The following is a 12,598-nucleotide window of genomic DNA, read 5'->3' as shown; positions in this document are numbered from 1 at the left end:
GGAGGCTCGATTAGGTAATAGAGAAAGCCTGTTTATCTTGTTTCAGCATAATTATATCTTTTCTTTTTAAATTCTTGGTTATAGAAAAAAATTCTTGGTTTAAGAACAAATTTCTTTTGTCAAGAAATTCTTTTTTTCTGTATACCTACCAAAGATTTGTTGAGAATTTAAATACAGCCGGTATAAAATGAAGGTATGTATTTATATGTCTTGTAAATTTTCTTTTCAACCATGTGTATATTACATTCATTCCTCAATATCAAAAATTTACGTCTTTATTAAACTCATATTACTGTGTATAAATATATCACTGTCTATCCACCTCACAAAAATTTCACGAGAAAAACGAGTTGTTTTATGAAAAATAATTTTAATAGATGATATTTTTATTTTTTCGTATTTGAGATTATTGACATGTCATTGTTTTTAAATTTGAAAATTTATCTTTATTTTTCATAGTGTATTTTTGTGTTTCATTTTTATGTGTTTTTTTTGTGTGTGTATATAGTATAAAACTTATACGCTTCATTTAACATTCAATTTTCTTTTTTATTTATTTATTTATATTTTCAATTGAGGAGAAGCAAAAACAATTTTTCATTCAATAGAATTTTCAGTTAATTTTGTTTTTTATTGTCACTTTTTCTTAAAATATTTATTGCCTTTGATAAATTAAATATCAAAATTGATTAATTGTATATTTGGTTAAAAATCTCAAATAGTAAATTCTTTGGTCAAATAGTAAATTCTAGTCAGCACCGCATATATAGCTTAACAAATTATAAAATCGAACGAAAGAAACTTTCCCAAAAGCTAATAAATCAAGCCTTAGTTTTTTAAGCCTACTACTTAAAATACTTGCTCATTATACTGAATATTGGCTTTTTGATCGGTGAAATACGAAGTATGGGCTGTTTCACTGATAATTCCATAATGTTATTTGTTTAACGAGCACTACATGGAAGCGGCTCGAAAGACTTTCATGAAATTCAGAATGCGGGCGGTTTTTGGTGCGAAAAATCGATCTAGGTAGGTCTTATTTTTAGAAAAAGTCGTTTTGCTTCGAAAATTTAATCTCGAAATAACACAGTTTACCAACAAAAAAGAATTACTCGATCATCCAGGAACTACCGATTTATATAACAAACATCTTCTTCCTTATTTCCCTTCTATATTATATTTTCGTGTTCGATACTTGCGACAAAAGCTATTTCGGTAAATCATGTTTCACATATATACCTAGATTTCATGAAAAATCGCTATTACAAAAAATTCTAATACTTGAAATTTTCAATACGATATCAAAAATTTTATTTCATCATCCTTAACAAAAGCCTACCCCCTCCCATCCATTGCTTTGTGTAGAGGTTTGGAATGATGGGAAAAACTACCTTATAATTATTGAGAAATTTTGCAATCGTACACGGGAAAAAAGTCAATATGTATATACGTTCGAAAACTTATGTCTATGTCTTTATGCATTCTCGTACAAGCTTTTTGTCTAAGCTACATACATTTTGTTTAAAGTACCCACAGCTTAAACAGTTTTGAAAATGCATGAATTCTGGTTCGAGATTATTTTACCAAGATTCGTCAGATTTTTCAAGGAGGGCACACTCTTGGTCTAAGTGCTACGGACCCACTTGCGGTACCTTTCTTTTTGTTATTACTATTATTACGCTGGTCACAAGTAGTCTCCTGTTAAAGTATCAAGAACACGTCCGCTATTGCATTAAGTAAGAAGCTTAGTTCTCTTATCCGCAGATTCTCTTATCCGCATTGATAACTTACCTCAAAATTTCTTCCACATTTTTAAATGTAATTCAGCTTGTGTTTGTGTTTCTGTTTTCAAACTATTTCAAATAACTTCATTGAGTAGAACTGAATTGATTGTTTAGGTAGCACTCTCATACCAGGACAAAACAATTAATAATAAATAGCTGTTTTCAATTTAATAGGACATGATATCAATCATACGTAAACGATTTTTAATTTAATTTAATTTAATTTTTTATATCACCATATGGCTTAAAAAATTATGCACCAGACTCAAAAAAAAGCACATATGGAATATAAAAAATACAAATTTGTTAACCATTTAAAAAATCATTTTTGTTTAGTTTTTTTTTAACTTATTAATGAGATCACACAGCATGATTCGATTATGTCAAATAATGATTTTTTTATTACTGTCGAATTGATCTAATACTGCTTCATTAAAGGGGGAATCATTTGAGGTACTTATTCCTTTTAATTATTGGGAGGATTTAGCATTAATTATGTTTCTTTTTACCTGTACAAAAAGGTTTCCTTTGCTTCGAATTAACATTAAATAATTCAGAACCTAAAGAATCAACAATTTTTTGCTAGCAATCGAAATTAATTGTAAAAAGCAAAGTACAGCTTCGTACTACTGAAAGCTACTTTGGGAATGAATATTTCGTTACCTATTTTTCTTGTTTCAGTTAATTGGATTGGTATATTTTTGATTGATTATTTATTAGTATATTATGCCAAATGATATATATTATATACCTACATCAAATAATCTAGATGAGTTAAAAATAAAGGAAAAACACATGGATTTGACGATGTTATGAGAATTTTTTTTTGTTAAGAAAAAGATATTGGCCAATATCTTTTTACTAAATATATGTTTTCAATAATGTGTCTCGTTTTTACAAATCCCGTTGCGTTGTCTGGTATATAAGATTTTTAATTTCGTGTATCATGGTATTTATTTCAATAACTATGTCTCAACTCGAAGTCTTCAAAAATTCAACCTTATGCATCAGTTATCAATAGCCGAAAACGAACGAGATGAAACTTAAAATTATCTCATTACATTCATATGTTTTTGTAAATTTAATAAAAGATGATCAAATAAGAGTTATACATTTTTCAATCTCTTTGAATTATCTTTATTTTGATAACATACTCGATAGGTTTGGTAAATTTTTTATTTTATTAACATATTACTATTTTGCTCCAAAAATCCGCCTCTTTTTCATAGATTATGATGGTTAATAGCTGGTTTTTTAGCTTACCATTCAAAAAATAACTCAAACAAATGTTGCTGAGTTTGGTGGGGAACGTGCATCCTGTTCTGACATCAGATTAGACCTAGTTCTCCAGGTTGCTTCCATAAAAAATTAACATTTTTTCAAAACTTTTATTTAAAACATTTAAAACTTTCAAAAATCGTTAGCTTTTTGAAGAAATGCGACTTAAAAATATGTTATTATTGCATTTAATCGAAAGAAAACGGGCTATATAAAGAAAAATGCTCTAGTCAAAAGTTGTCAAGGGCAATAGAGGACATTCGTCATTTCGCTATTTTGAACTTGACCTTTAAATTAATTAAAAATTTTACCTGGCGTTAAAAGTTATTAACACAGACGCATGGTCTTTATTCTTCTTGATAAATTTTTTTTTTAAATATTTTTCTATATCCAGCGTATTTTCCTTCGATTAAAACCTATGAAAGCAACCCGGAGACTTGGTCCAATTTGATAGAACATCAAGTCCCCCATCAAACTCTGCAACTTTTGTTAAGTTATATTTTCATTGGTTAACTACAAAAGAAGATATTAGCCATAATAGATTAAAATTGTCCATCCAGTGTGTGAAATATATTAAGGTATTTTAAATTATTAGTCCCAAGTTTGAGAGACTTAAGGATATTGATGGAACACACAAAATTTTAAAAAACGAAAAGAGCTATTGATTTTTATAGGGTGTTCAGGAAGTATAAAGTGACTTTGAGTTCGTAAATGAGCAATATAGCAAAATTGGGTCATGGCTCCATGGGACCCATATTTCAAACCATTATAGGTAGAACAAAAAATTGAATGAATACCTTATCTAAAAAAAAAAAACTTTTGTTTGAAACATTTATTCGAAAATAACTTAAGTTAGGGTGCAAATTAGATAAAAACATTGGTGTCAATTTTTTACAAAATCATAACATATAGAGAGTAGAAAACTTATATGCAGCGTCAACTAATGAGTCTTGTGAAAGATTTTTGAAAAACGGAACTTTTTAAATTTATTAAAAATACAACTAAAAGAGATATATAACTTTTATTGACAGGGTATTTCATCGATTAACCCAGTTAATTGTTTATTTTCATTTTTTTCAAATAATTTTTGTAATGGCTGCAAGCATATGCCTGATTATATAACATTTATAATAATAATAATAATTTTTTACCTTTTAAGGCCCATTTATTAAAATATATATATGTATAAATATCATATACTTTTGAAAGATATCTCATTTAAGTCGTAAATCATTTTTATATTTGATTAGATATCAAAAGAATTGTTTCTTGGAATTTTTATTTTAGAATATAGGTACATTATGATTATAGCACTAAAAGCAGACAATAATATTTGCCTTAATATGAATTTATAGACTATTTGCTTGTCATGTTTTATTTCCCTGTTTTAAAAATTAGTATCTATTTTATATATTGTCACATGATTACATGATCACGTTCTTGCTTTAGCCCCAGAAATAGATTTAAAGCGAAGGTTCATACTCAGTTATACAAAGTGAGTGTCTATTCTAATGGGGGGAAGTGGGCGAACGAAAGGGTTCAGAATAAGTTTTCTTACAAATTTCTTTGCTCCCTTTCGGTATTATGCAAAAATGATGATAATAAAAATTATCGATTCTCTTATTTTGAACATTTTTTGTGATATTTATTGTTAAAAATTTGGAACTTTTAAAAATTTTTCAACATTAACAAATGTAAAAATTAGTAATCATTAATTATCGTGTCCACGCGAATAATAATGCCTTTATCATTATCACCATCTTAATCGAAATCGGTGTAGGTACATGCGAATAATATTTCCAAGCATTACAAATTTTTGTACAATCGCTCCGTGCGTAAGTTTTATTGGAGGCGTTTCTATGGTAACGATACACTACTTTAATTATAGAATTGTATGGATGCATATATAATTGTATGGATTGCATTTATGACTTACATTGAAAATTTAATATTATTGTCTCACAAATTTAAATAAATAATTATGATAATTTACATTTGAAAAATTATATTTGTGCAACTGGATTTCTTATTTTCACAATTTTTAATGCATTAAGTTTAATTAATTAGTGTTTTTCAATAATTTTAATTTGACATTTTCTATAACATTAACATGTAAAGAATAGCAAATTAGTCATAACAGCCTCCTTTATCGCCAAAATATTTGACTGGAAGCGCTGGCATCGATTTTATTGCCCCTATGCACACAACGATAATAATATTTATTTTAATATTAGTACAGTATGTTACAAAAAATGTTTCAATCAAAAGTTGTTTAATTTTTGATAAGAAACATTTTTTACATTTAAACTTTTGTTCTATCTCTAACGGTTTACAAGATGGGTCCTACGGACCCAAGACCCAATTGACCTATGATGCTCAATTACGAACTTGACCTCACTTTTTACGTCCTGAGTACGCTGTAAAAATTTCGGCTCGATATATTCTTTCGTTTTTGAGTTATCGTGTCCACAGACGGACGGGCGGACGGACAACCGGAAATGGACTAATTAGGTGATTTTATGAACACCTATGACAAATTTTTTTTCCTAGCATCATTATTTTTAAGCGTTACAAACTTGGGACTAAACTTAATATACTATGTATATTTCATGTATACATGGTGTAATTAGTAAATAAGCAACTTGTATGACGTATATGTTAAGTGTTTGTCAAATGTAAATTAACTTTAACATTAACCGTTTCATTGAATTAACAATTTATTGTAATAGAAACACTTGCACCACTAACTTATACCTTACTAATGATATTTTAAGAAACACATTCCATGAGGTTTTAGCAAATTGCGAGTGGTTTCTTTCATTTCTCTTTATTTGTAACACCTTTTACTGTACTATAATTACTTATAAGGCTTAGAAATATATTATACATATATGAAAAACCAATTAATTATATTTTATTGATTATTTTCGTATGCCATTTCAATTGTTTTGAGGGTTGATAAAATTAAGTTTGGTAAATGGAAATAAAGAATTTTAAAGTGTAAATCCTCGCTCGAAGGATTCGGCTGCTTTTTTCCGCTGTATATGTTTAAATGAGGAGTGCTGACCTTCTTTTAAGACCTTCGACTGATTAAAACATCGGCCATTTATTTATGTATGTTTAAGTTTACATGTTATCTTTGCGATTTTCAATTTTATTCAACACACGATTTGGTAAATTTTGAACTAATATTAACATTTAGCATAATAAAAATTGTGGAAAATAACTTTACTTCAATTTTTAGCGAATTACCGAAGAAAATGAAGCTATTGCTTTTGTACTGATGGTATAATTTTGAAAAAATTTCTTCAAATGTTTATCGATAAAAAAAAATAATTTTTTATTTTTTGATCAGTTTTAAGCAGAAAAGTACCTACTCATGTGATTTTTTTTTCTATAGGCGCTTAGTATTCCAAATAAAAATTCTTGGAAAACTAAAAATGCAATGTTCGATTGTAAGAAAAATGTGTTATTTTTTTTAACCGACTTCAAACAAAAACGGAGGAGGTTATCAATTCGACTGTATTTTTTTTATACCTCAGAACATTTGACTGGGTGAATCGATTTTGATGATTCTTTATCTGTTTGAAAGCTGGTGCTTCCCGTGTGGTCCCATTTCATTTTGGTCTAGTTCTGACAACGCCATCCATGAAAAAACCATAAAAGTCCTAAATTTGCAGCAAGTATGCACGACAACAGGACGAATAACTCAACATCAGGCCAACGGATTTCGATGATTCTTTTTTTAGTGACAAATTAGTTAGTGTACTTCAGATTCGCCAAAAATCACAAAATAAAAAAAACTTTTAACTAAAAAAAAAACTTCCAAAATAAATTAATACGCACTAAAAAGTAAAAAACTAACGATAATATAATGTAGTTAAAATTCTTTTTATTTTTGGAGTCGGTGTCTGCCCAGCTAATGTAGCAAACTGTTCTGCCAGAGTTGTTTCCTTGACTGACACCGACTCCAAAAATAACAAAAATTTTAACTATTATCGTTATTTTTTTTACTTTTTAGTGCGTATTAATTTATTTTGGAAAAGTTTTTCTTTTGAAGACGGTTTTCTTTTTGTTAAAAGTTTTCTTCTGCGCTACGAATTTTTTTTTTTTTTAAATGTTCATGTAAACAAAGTTTATTATATTCGATGACTGTAAACAAACAATTGGGTTAATCAGAAAGTCTATGGACTGGCATCCAATGGCTTCCACCACGGAGGATTAGCTTAAAATAGTTAACTCTTTAAGAATAGGACAGACTCTTTGTCTTCGTTTAAATTGAGTATAAAATAATGCACGTTATATATATTCAAATTTCTTATTTTTTTATCATTAGTATGCATAACAAAAAAATATAACCAGTATTATTTTTTTGAGATAAGCCAATGATGCATTTTGAAAACGTATTCACCTTGATATATTTCACGTGTTTCACAAAGAATTGGCAGATTGGTGAGTAAAGTTTTGGTATCTAAAATTATAAATATTTTAGAGTGTTTGTGGATATTTTTCAATATTAACCTATTTCTTCAAGGCAAATTTAAATTTAACTTTCATTTAATAATATAATAGTTTTTTATTGCACTATATAAATTAACAAAATTGGCTGAAGGTAAAAAATAAATCAATCCTTTGAAAATTTCAAACATAAAATTTTATTTCTCCAAAACAATTACAATTTAAAATAATTTTTAATACATTTTTCCTTAAATTTTCCAGAAAATTTTCACCATCTAAAACAGAAAATAAAATAAAATTATTTCACAACATTCACTTAAAGAAATTCACATTATCCACATTAAAAGTAAAATCACTTGTTCACAATTTCTGTAGCGACGGAAAATTCATTTACCGTCGCGTCGTTTTTAGGTATGTAAAGAGACGCCGGCTTTTATATGCGTTTAGGTATATAGAAATGTATGAACGCCACGACGCTGTTTTCACAGAAAAATGTTTACCGAATGTATCGCGTCGCCTATATACACAACGCTTGTGACGCTATACACTATACCCGACGCCATATTGCTACTGTGATATGTTACCGCCTATGTTGGAGGCGGAGTTATGAATACTAAAACATATCTTAGTGTTTGAATTTTCAGTAAAAATAGCTGAAATATGTTCAACTATCTTTGTTCAACAACATATGTTCGACGGAAAGCGCATTATGTATGTGATTTTTCTCGTCTTTTTCTTTTTCTATGTGGAAAATTATTGTTCATATATCATAAATAAAGCAACAAACAAATTTACTACAAGAGAACTTAAGCTGTAGTTCTGATGCTGACTTATAATTTTTGATCCAATTGATTCAAGAATTTTTTTTTTTTTAATTTTGTCAAACTTTAATGATATTCACGAAAAAACTATAGACAAATTGTAGATCACGAACCAAGGACTTTTTGGGTACTAAAAAATGAAACGCTATTAGGGTTCCATTGCTAGCCTTAGTACCTGCAGATTAGCATTTTTTTAAAAGGTTGTGGAAACCCTAGCAATATTTATTTTCGTAATAAGCCAATTGGTGCAAAAGATAAGAAGGCTTGCAAACAACATGTTCTTATAGAAAATTAAAAGGCTTGGACTAGTGCTATTAAGATCAAACTCAAAAATTGCGTTAAAAAATCAGTAAACTGATTTTTATTGACTGCAAAATTTGATGAGGTTGCAAATAACATTTGCTTAAAATTATTTTGAAATTATATCTATGCTATTCGATGTCATTTTGCAACAAATGATAAAGAAAATATATTTTGAAATTTATTTTGAAAACCACTGCTTTATAGCCTCCAACCTGTCTTGATATACACAGTTATCAATTTCGTTAAATGTAAAATAGTCATAATTCATTGAGTATATCAGAATAGTTGGCCATGATTTGTTTGACATTTACTATTTAAAATTTTTACAGAATTCTTTAATTAATGGTTCAAAATGATGATAATAGATCTGCTCCATCTATATAATCATCATTTTGAGCCTTAAATTAAACATTTCTGTAAAAATTTAAAAATGGTAAATGTCAAATTAAATTTAATTTTTTTAAATAATATATTTATAAATTATAGTTCATGTGTTATTCTGATATATCAGCTATATTGCTGTATAGTTTCATTAAAAACCATTTGCTAGTTTTAGCGTGAAAGCGTAACAAATAAACAAACAAACAAACATGCTTACTTTCACATTTATAATATACTAGCTATGAACTACCCGCTTTGCTGGGCAACATCCCCACTTGCACCCCTCCCTCCACATTTCCTTGCGTGGGATAACAGTTTTGTAATGTACACGTCATGCTCTTTTATTTGATACCCCACTTAGGTATATTTGTAAATATTCGATAATTCCTTCCCACTTTCTCGCTACACCTTTCTACCCTCCGAAGGTTAAAAGTAGATAAAAACAATAGATCTTTGAAGCTGATTGTATATCGTGTCAATATTTGAGCTTAATCGATGCACAACTTTTTTAGTTTTTGAAGCATATCCCTTTCAACCCCTATGTCAACCCCTTACTCTACTATAATATGGATGTATTATACATAAAAACCTTCCTCTTGAATCACTCTATCTATTAAAAAAATCCGTTGCGTAGTTTCAAAGATTTAAGCGTACATAGGGACATAGGGACATAGGGACAGAAAAAGCGACTTTGTTTTATAATATGTAGTGATAGGGATAGGGATTGATTGTGTGAGGGTCATAAGTATTAAGAGAAATCCTCTAAAAAGTAACCAACTAATATGATCTATTCAAAAAATAAGATTTGGAATCCATTTTTGGTCAATATCTCTTCAAAAGTTACGCTTTCCTTCACATTTCTTTATTCGTGAAACTATTGAGTGAATTTATGTGTTCATGAGACAAACACTAATCGGTCCTAAAATAATTTGTATAAATGTGGGCTTATAAGATTTAAAATCCCCAAAAGCCTATCTGATTAAGTTATAACAATCTTTTTGATGCTTAGGCATTAGCTAGAAAAAGATTAGAATTAGAAAATAATTTGATTCTTTGCATACTATTACCCTGCTTTACCATATGAGAATATATTTTGTCATGATTGTTTTGGATATGGGATAGGTTTATGATTCCAGATTACTGTAAATTGAAATCGCTTAAGCTGGGAGACTTGGTGTGACCTGTATAGTTATGCTGATGATTTTACCCAATTTAGTTAAAACTTCAAGATTGGAAATAATTAGGCCTTAATTTAATACGGTTAAAATATCAATATAAAAAATTGTACGTCATAATGATAAAATGTTTTTTTTTTTATTACAGATATTATTTACGCAAAAATCTAATGATAAAGAAGTCAAATTTAAGTTCAAGGCAAATTTAACACTGGGTATCAAAAATAAAAAGCAATCATATTTGAATAGACTATCATGAGGCAAAATTCTGCAATTGTTTTCATATTGTTATTTTGTTATTTTCTTTGAATAATAATCATAAACTCCTCCCATATCAAAATATGTACACAAATACATTTAAATTTCATATTTATGTAATTAATCAGTCAAGCGTGTAACAGCTCAAGCTCAGTTCAGTTTTGTATAAGAGTTCGAAACATTAATAGCACACTCAAAACATTGAGGTTTTCCATTCGAATGCGAGTAGCGTCGGTATACTGTTTTTTTTTTTTTTTTTTTGTTAGTTTAGTAAACGAGAACAACTTGTACTTGTTTTGTGACAGAATTATACAAGTTAGATAAAGAGGAAATTGATTATATTATTAGTATTTATACTACGCATGCGTGAGAGAAAATATATATCTGTATATACATGTGGTTATAGTTGACTTGTTTGTAGTGTGATATTTGAGAGTATATTTTAATGGGAGGTGCTTATTTTATATCGATATATGAAGTTATAAATGAATAACAATATTAAGATTTTAATATTTCGAGTTCATATTCATGTGTCACTTTATTAAATCGGTGATGACTTTACTCTTAAAGCTACTGTTAAGTCATTTTTAATCTATAGCTTAAAATATTAAATCCGATATTCTTTGTGGTTTTTAACTAAAAGCTTATTTTATTTATTATAATTATATCATTAAATTGGCATTGATGTTTGTCTTACTAACATGTACATAAATTTAGTGATAACTTTTCAATCAGTGGATATTTGGTTCAATTAAAATTTTTTAATATTAGTAAAATTAGAAAATGGTTTCCTGTCATAACAAAATTATCTGTTAATACCTGTAAAAAAAATAATAAAAAAATTCGTGAAACTAACTATTTTATAATAAATAAAAAATTTAAGAAAACACTTCGGGAAAAACTATTTTTGAAGTTATCTTAAGTTGCATACTTTCTAATTATTAAGTTTAATTGATTTTATATGTTATTTATAAATTATCCGTTAATAAATTTAGTTAATTATAAATTGAAAATTAAAAAAATTGAAAAAGAAATTTTAAACAATTGAATAAGATAAGTTTCAAGAAAATTTTCAAAAAGTATTCAAACCGAGTGTTACCGAACATATCCGATGAAATACAATTCGTGTATGTTTATATAAAATAAAACATAGTAAATTTACTGTATGCTATAAAGGGGCATTATGTTTATAATATAGTTGTTAAAAATGGGAAGAGCTTTTACAATCTAAATATCCAATGATATATAGAGTTCAACTTACTACAAGAGACAGTTAACAGTGGTATGATATTTTATACAGTGATACGAACTAACTTTTGAAACAGTAGCATAGTCGTTTTGAACTTTGTTATTCAAAACACAAACCGCCACACGGACACCGGATCGGACAGAACAGAAGTAGATTTTCACATTTGACGTGTACATTGTGAAGTCTATACTGTTTTCGAAAATTTTTTGAAGTAAAAACACTTAAAGTTTTAAAATTTAGTCTTGATTATATAGAGTAGTACATAATTTTAACACTAGAGGTGTATTACTTTTGTGTTAGTGTTGTGTACCGTCCGAACGACCGACCGCCCGACTGTCCGCCGAGTTTCTATCTGACGATCCGACTAAATACCTACATACATATAATACATACATACATACATACATAAACATTTAATATAGTTATGGGCGCACATACTAACCGGTGTTATTGCAATAGTACTCCTCGAGTCTCATAAGTACAGATAATTCTTTTAAATACTTCTGTTGGATTATTAGGACTAAACGGGTATTTGTACATAGGATTTAGTGTATTCAGTACTAGGAAAATACTTTAATATCACTTACTTATATTATTATTTTTTGATTATTTATTTATTTATTGTCAAATTGTTGGCGTCGCGACGCTTAACACACTTAAGTGATTTTTACTTTTTATTTTTACTTTTAGTTTATCTCTTTTGTTTTTCTTTGACTAAATACGGATTTCTTTTAATAAAGTGTATAATAATATAAAGACCATTGGGTTAAATGAATTTTCCATAGTGAGATTTTTTGGAATTTAAATGGTGTGATTTAAGTGAAATTTATTGTGGGTGTTCCAAATATTAATCGACAATTCATTTTTATTATTTTGAATGGTAAGTTTATG

At 28.1% G+C, this 12,598-nt stretch overlaps 1 protein-coding gene across 1 annotated transcript in view; it reads left to right on the top strand.

Moving 5' to 3' along the window:
• The first annotated feature begins 12,437 nt into the window (after nt 1-12,437).
• LOC123303098 (pituitary homeobox homolog Ptx1-like) overlaps nt 12,438-12,598 on the top strand; it is an 80,516-nt gene continuing 80,355 nt past the window's right edge. The window contains exon 1 of the mRNA XM_044886200.1: nt 12,438-12,587. The gene's annotated coding sequence lies outside the window, so the exon portion shown is untranslated. The remainder of the gene's footprint in view (nt 12,588-12,598) is intronic.

Source organism: Chrysoperla carnea, chromosome 1, assembly GCF_905475395.1.
Source record: "Chrysoperla carnea chromosome 1, inChrCarn1.1, whole genome shotgun sequence".
Classification (NCBI taxonomy): Eukaryota; Metazoa; Arthropoda; class Insecta; order Neuroptera; family Chrysopidae; genus Chrysoperla; species Chrysoperla carnea.
This window is presented reverse-complemented; position numbering and strand designations above follow the sequence as displayed.